The sequence below is a fragment of the Dermacentor variabilis genome, chromosome 11 (assembly GCF_050947875.1).
Source record: "Dermacentor variabilis isolate Ectoservices chromosome 11, ASM5094787v1, whole genome shotgun sequence".
Lineage (NCBI taxonomy): Eukaryota > Metazoa > Arthropoda > Arachnida > Ixodida > Ixodidae > Dermacentor > Dermacentor variabilis.
The window spans coordinates 43376194-43383798 of NC_134578.1; positions in this window are offsets into that span (position 1 = coordinate 43376194).

Consider the following 7605-nt stretch of genomic DNA (forward strand, 5'->3'; position numbering starts at 1 on the left):
CTACAATATGTGCTTTTTAACTGGCAAAGCTGGTTTAGCTGTTTGTAGCGTGTAGCTTCAAATGGCTTCTGCTTGTTTTAATTTGTGGTACTGTTGTCTCGACTACGTTGGTTCAGTTCTCTACCAAATCATCCTATCAGTACTACCGTACAACTAACTAAGTTGCACTTATTTTATCAAGAACGCACATGCTATGAGCAGCAGCTACAAGCTAGAAATTGCATCTGTTGTGTTTATTCGTTCCGTCGTCGCATTTTGAAGCACAGCTGGACGTGATGTAACAAACGGTCATCTCGGCATATCTACTAACTTCCGTATTTCCTTTAACTAATTTATATTAAACTCTCTGCCAGAACCATTTTGCCGAATCGGACAAGAATTGTATCGCAAAAGTTCTTTACCCCGCAAGAAAATGTGAACAATAACCAAAATATAGCGATCAGCAAAATCATTTTGTGCATATTTACGTAAATATTAGTGGCGTGTATGAGGTGCAGTCATGACTTCTGCTTTTATTTAGAGGTACACTCGCATGAGCATAAGTGTATTGCCATACATTAAGGATGACGAGCACTCCTAGTTTGCTCAGGTTGAGAAAATGCATGCTTCTAAAGCAACATAAATCTGTGGACAGAGGCATAAATGCGCACCGAGCGGCAAACAATCAACTAGTTGTCTACTGGAAGAAGCTAGAGAGCTGTCACTGCCATACCTGTTGAGGCCTTTAAACGTGGCTTTAGACCGAAACAAATTTTCATTGTCATGACGTAAACTCGTCCAAGGGGGCGCCAGGGCATGTCGCTCATGTCCAGCTTCATAAACATAATGCTATGTGGTGCAGCGGGAAGTAGGACTGATGGAGGCAGAAAAGCGTTTGTCTTCGTCTTTTCTATGTCCCTCTACCGTGTCCCTCTTATAACATTTAAAAACCAAATAGCCCAAACTACAACCCTTCATAAGCATAGTGGTTCGGACAGCACTAGTCTGTTGCATGGAAGCTACATGCTATTTTAGGCTGTATGATATTGTCTCGGGGTTGTTAAATTTTCATTTACGGGGAGCCTAAATGGAGCCGAAAGGAGCCTAATGTCTGTCAAAGCTTGCGACGGTCAGGCATATCACGTTAGACATTTTACACTCCCCGAGGACTCTGGCATTGGTAACTACTCCTTTTAAACCGATTTCGGAGGCCGCTGAAACGTGGTACATATATTTTTTTCACTTCGCTGCTATGAAATTTCCTCACTTGTCAAAATAAATCCTTAAGATAACTTTAATTCTTTCTTATGAACATTGGAAGCAGTATGTGTACATCGGCGCACTGGTATAGTTTTTCGCGCAAGAACAGCGATTGCAGCATGGCCCAATAGTGTAAATATATGCTGGAGCCGTTATTTCTATATTTTACATCTGTTCTTGTGGTCTATGTCCATGATATTCGGCAAGGGTGCCATGGTCATTCCCAGTCAGATGAGTTTGCGTAAAGCCGAAGATTTATTATCTCAGTAGTGCCGGCTAAAAATTAGTTGAAGGGTAAAAATCCGAAAAGAGTTTCCGATACACCAAGACATGCAGTCACCAGACGACTGACTCGGAAAGTCAAGCTTATACTATGTCTACTGGGGACAGATTAAATAACGCAATAGAGCCCGCATTCGTGGAAATTGGGTTGTGCTAGAACTTTTCGCAATAGCGGTTGTCGGACAATTGTGTCGTCAGGCATACACATATCGGAGATGGTAGCCGACCTGCGGCAAAAAGCGTTTACCAATGAAAGGTTTTTTGCATTCAGCCACAGGGTGACGTAATTGAGAAAACGATCGCATTGTTTTGAGTTCTTACGATAGTTCTACTAACTCGTGAAGTGGTGACGGGTTTTCAGTAAAGTTTTCACCAGCCGAAATTTTTCAGGACCCTGTGCAGAACAGGAAGATTTCCACAATAAGAGACCTACGGCGTACTTTTAGCGCAGCTTTTAGCATATGGACACGGTAAGTCAACTTATAATTTAAATGTACTCAGAGCAAGCAACAGGGCAACACGTCTCTATCAAACGTGGTAACGACGTCAATACTTAATATGAATATGCCACAGGAGAAATTGCGAATTTGGGAAATTATTACACTTTGACTTCAGAAGATGTCGGCTGTGTCGAGAACACCGATTGTGATGAAAGTTTTGCACGTTATTGAGAACTGTGGACAAGCACGGGAGATCTGGCAACTGGAGGCACAGTTTCCCTTCTTAAATGAACTCAAGAAAAGCCGTTCTTAAGTGCTGAAAGGGCATAAGTGTCGTCCAGGTACAGCTCTGTTTAGCGCGTTATCGAAAGGTACTATCAAGGAGGAGTTTAACTATAAATCTCACTGACTTCTTACGCTAACACTGGTTAAACAAAATGAATGAAATACAGTGCTTTTCTTCATCTTCCTGTTTTAAGTATTCTTTTCACGGAAGCAGAAAATGTGTGTGGTTCAAAAACGTCCGTCAGCACTTCTTGCCTGCCACAGATTGAGGGGTTTGTTCTGGCCACTGTAGTTTCTCTTGTTACATATCATGCATAATTTGAGGCAATCAATCTTAGCCGGACAAGAATTGAAAATAACTGACAACTTTACTGGTCGATCGCAATTCGAGTCTGCTCATCTTCTCGAGTAGGCGTTAAGGTGTTTTGTAAGGCGAGTCAATCTTGAAAACTGTGCATTCAAAGGGCATCCACGTGCTGATAGTGGTAGTTTTACCGCGTTACACTAACTCAGGAGTGTGAAGTGGACTTAGCTTCTTTCTGTGTTTCTCTCTGATTAATCTCGCCGAATTGACGTAGGGGCAGATGTCTCCCACAACTGCGTCACGGAGAAAGAAGGAATGGAGGGCAGCTGCGGAGTTTACGCAGAGGAGTTTGGAGGCTCAGCATTAACTGGCTGACGCAAATGCGACTGAAGTCATTGCGACCAACCGAGCTCAGTGCGACTGAACGAACATTTACCGTAGTCTCCGTTGGGGGCAGATGCTATTTATCATGGCTTTCCAAAAGGTGTACATGTGATAAATGTCAAGCGTTAGGTTTCGTATTTCCTGGTAAAAAAATTCCTACTACATTAGTCGCGGTTCTGACCCCCCTTGTCTCGCGTGCCACAGGAAAGGGCACGCGTCAGCGCCGCGTTCCTCACTCGCGTCAGCGCCGCACCTTCTCCACCGCTAGGCTCTTCCCAACCTCGCCGCGTCGCTATAGTGCGCGATGCTCTTTTTATTCTCTGCTTTCACGCTCCCCGCCACTACGGGTATTCAGCACCTTGTGTGAATGCGAAGTACTAATAGCATTCCGAAACAGAAACACGGCTAAATGAGGTGACATCGTGTGAGAGCTAGGTGCAGTCGTGGGCTAACATAACAGATACACCTAAATGACTACGGAGCTTTTTAGGTAACATTTTCACTTTTCAGTAATAGCCATCGCTCTCCCCCATGGAAATTGAACCATACTGTCCTGGAGTCGTCACGCATTACACTGCACGGCGAATAAACGTGTCAATGTTGCATAATTTTTCGGCAAGTTTCTGCAGAATATACTTCAAGAGAATAGATGTAGGTTGGTCCCAGAGCATTCTTACGTCAGTGCTCGTATTCACAGAGCAATTGAACTTTAGGTGTGCAGTTGGTCATGTCGTATTTTGTTTTCCGAAAAAAAGACGATTAAACCAGCTGCAATATAATTTTTAGCAACAAGTAATAAGGGAAGCGTTGCGAGTACATATACTGCACGCACACTCAGTCCTTCAATGGTAGAGAGCCCTACCAAGCTATTCAGGCTTCCGAAAACTACTAAGACGGGGGTTGAAGGCCTCTTCCGTTTTCCCCGTATTTTTAAACGTCTCCCTCTGCTGTCTCAACATGGTGGCGATGGACGCAGCGCTCGATAGATACTGAAAACCTGTGCCTGTATGTTTGGATTCCCTGCCTTAACACATGTATCTGCGGTGGCACCTATGGCATTATAACATAGAGGTTATTCAAAAAATATATATTCGTTCTTGACGTTTCGTGTATGCGCTTTCTATGGTAAGAGAATGAAGTATAGTTCTGTATATTTTTCTGATTGATAGACATAATTAAGAAATGATTCCGACTGAGCAAATAACCACATCCTAAAAACACAGACTGGCAGTCTATGTCATCAATCTCATTTTAATGTGAAACGACAAGACCCTAAGTCTTACAATGGTAAGCGCTTCCATTTTGTATCATGCATCAACCCTCGACTTCATTAATAGGCGGTAGCGCTGTTATGAACTGTAATACGAATGGAGTTACCAAGGATGTAGTGTGCAGAAACCTACGCATTTCCAGCAACCTAACTTTGGAACACTACTGCATCCAACAGCTCATCTGTTGATTTTATGGTATCTATGGTCTCCGCGTGTAACATTTTATTACATAGATAATATATTCGCAGTTTCGTTCGAAGGCGAAACAAGTGAAAAAAGTAGTAGGGTTTGACGTTCGGGTAGCGCTCCTTGGAGGGTCCCTCACCGATACGTTGCTGCGATATGCTGGCTTGAGGCAGCACGCAATACAACTGTGGCCGCGCCGCAGTTGTATCCCATGCTGTGTCGTTTCCGACGCTGTGTCGTTTCAGCCGTTGTATCGTTTCCGATGCTCGCGTGATTTGGATCGCCGCCAGGGACATTGCGGGCTGCACACCTAGGGGGTCCACGAGACTAGACCAACGAGGACCGTCGGCGTTTGTCCGAGCCCAAGAAACGTTTTGGATAATTCCGGCCTTTCGTTTAGTGTCCACTCCAATTTATTTGATGTCCAGGGGACGCATTCTGCTACAATCATTTTTGGCCGTACTGTCGCCTCGGCCACCTGACGCGCGCTGATTGGCTGGTTGAGCCAAAATAAACGAGTTGATTGGCTGTTTGAGCACTACGTCACGCGAAGGCGATAGTATCGCGGAAAGTGATCGCATGGGAATACGTCCCCTGATGTATACGTACCACAGCTCAGCAGAAAGGCTGGTATGTCTGTGCCCACTGTCAAGCGGACAATGCTAACGCACTCAATGCTTAGCACAATGCGAAGCGGAAGACAGAACGCTCCCCTCGCTTCGCGGCCCTAAGCGACTGAGCGTAACGTATACATGCGTTTTTCTGGGTTCGCCGTTCTTGCGTCCAAAATGACGGCACACTGCTCGCCTTTCTGGACAGCCGATAGTGTACATGTTTCAAACAGGGCCCCAGCCGCCTGGAACTAATTTCTCGCAACTGCAACAGACTTCGTGACATCATGTCCTATGTGCGCGGGCCGCGCATGCGCCTTTGTTATCAGGACATCGTGGTGGCGGCAGCATGGACAATGACGTTAACGCGCCTCCAGTGTTCATACAATTTATTATTGCTAAAGCATTATACGCCCCATTGCGCAAAAATCTGGTTTTGCTGTCGGTCGCGTGACCGAATCATGGTAGCGGAAATGTCCGCCAGCGCCAACAGCAAAAACACCTAAAAATGCTCGGATTGCCGTCAAATTTGTCAAGCAAATTATTGCCTTCCGGAAGAAAATTTGGGAAATCTTGGTCTGGGTGGCAATCGAGCCCTGATCTCCGGTGTGCGAGACGAGCTCTCTTCCCCGACGCCACGGTGGCGTTTTTTTTTTGTTTTTTTTGCCGGAACTTTCACGTAGAAAACACCAATGGTATCATTTTTGCAAGAATGAAAGCGATACATAATTAAACACAAACACACTTTCAAGCTTGCCCGCATGCGTGTAGTGCGGTCAGTCAACAGTGGCTTTCTTTTCTTTATTTGCAGCTTGGCCACAAGCCTAAAAGGACTTTGTGATCATAGATGACACTCGCTTCATATGTGTTAAAGTATCAAGCATTGACACCACGGCTATGACACGCGCCATCGCTATGATTGACTAAAGTCGTGCGTGCGTCATCACAAAGGACACGTCACCGCCACCGTAACTGTCTCGCCTTTGTCACTTGCTCTTGGGATTTCATCGGTGCTGTGTTTAATGGTATGCGCTCTCGACCCCAAATCATGAGTGTATGAAATGAGGTTTGCCTACTGCGTGCATCATTGCAGACGTCACGTCGCTGCCTTCAGCGCGTCACTTGCTCTTTCGATTTCATCGGTGCTTCGTTTACTTTGTTTACTGTGTTAAAGGGAAGCTGATAGCTTTTCCAGAAAAAATTAGTGAAGAGCAGTACGCAGTGGTTTTCAACCCTCTGAATTCGAATATCGCATCGAAATTGAGCGAAAGAAAGCGCAAACATGTTTTATTTCGACGAAAAGTGCAGCAGCAGACACGCCCAGCTCACGCGCCTCGTTTCCGCCTGTGATTGGTCGGGCGCCTCGTGACGTCAACAATGGTGTTCGTCCGGACCGACTGCTGCCGCTACACACAAAGCACGGTGAAAAGAAGTTTGGCAGTGTTTTGCTCAGACGGTCATGGAAATTTTCGAGAGCTTGCGTTTCTCTGAGGAGTTCGGCGTTAAGAGGAAGCTTTAGCTCGGGCCCAACTCCGACGCGGCCTATTCAAATACATAAAACGCAAAAACGTTTTTCTGAGGTAACCCCTGGACCGATCTTAATTAAGTTTGTTGCATTTGAGAGGGCAAGTGATATTCTAGTGACCGCTGGTCGCGGAATTTCTATTTAGGTCCTGAATCTTGTTAAAAGTATTTTCGAAAATTCAAAAGTTTCAAAAAAATAGAAGCACGAAGTTTACAAATTCATAACTCTGCATCAAGAGCAGATATCGCGGTTCTGTAAACGAGATCCATCAGATCATTGAAAGCGGACAAATTCGATACGTCATTTTACATCTTACGTGGATTTGTTACGTTGTTTACATTGGGTTCTGCAAAACCTATATTTCCATTTTACTATATTTTTTGACATTCATGTGTAACTATCAATTTTGTCCGCTTTAGATGTACTATTAGGTGCAGTTCACGGAATTGCATTATCAATTTTCTTTGCTGAGTTACAGAGTTGTAAACTTGATAGTTTCGTTTTTTGAAACTTTTCGATTTTTGCCAATTTTTAATAAAAATTGACGACCTAAATAAAATATCCGAAACCAACAGTCACTAGATTTTAAGTTTTTCTTTTATATGCAACAAATTTCGTGAAATTTGGTGCAGTGGTTGCAGAGAAAAACGAATTCTGCTTTTACATGTATTTAGATAGGAGCACCGAGCTAAAGCTTCCTCTTAAGTTCAAACTCTACGAGAGCGATTTTGCGCGCGATGGTGAAGGGCGACGGCTTCGAGCGACAAAACGGGCCGTCACTTGGACAAATCGCTCTGTGTTGTCGCTCGATCACTCGTTTCTAGAAATCAAGGATTCGTCGCTCGTCGCCAGAGATTGCTATGAGCGACTAGCCAATTGTGCGAAGCGTAAACCGTATGTACATAACTCAAATACTACTGTTTGTCGCACGGAACGAGCAAACTATTGAGTTTTACACGTGCAAGGATAAGAACCTAGTGCAAGACCTTCAGAATTATTTTGTGCTCCTTCTTCAGTAAAATACAACTTCAATTGATAAAGCATGCGCCACGCTAGTTTCGGCGCGTATATTGCTGCC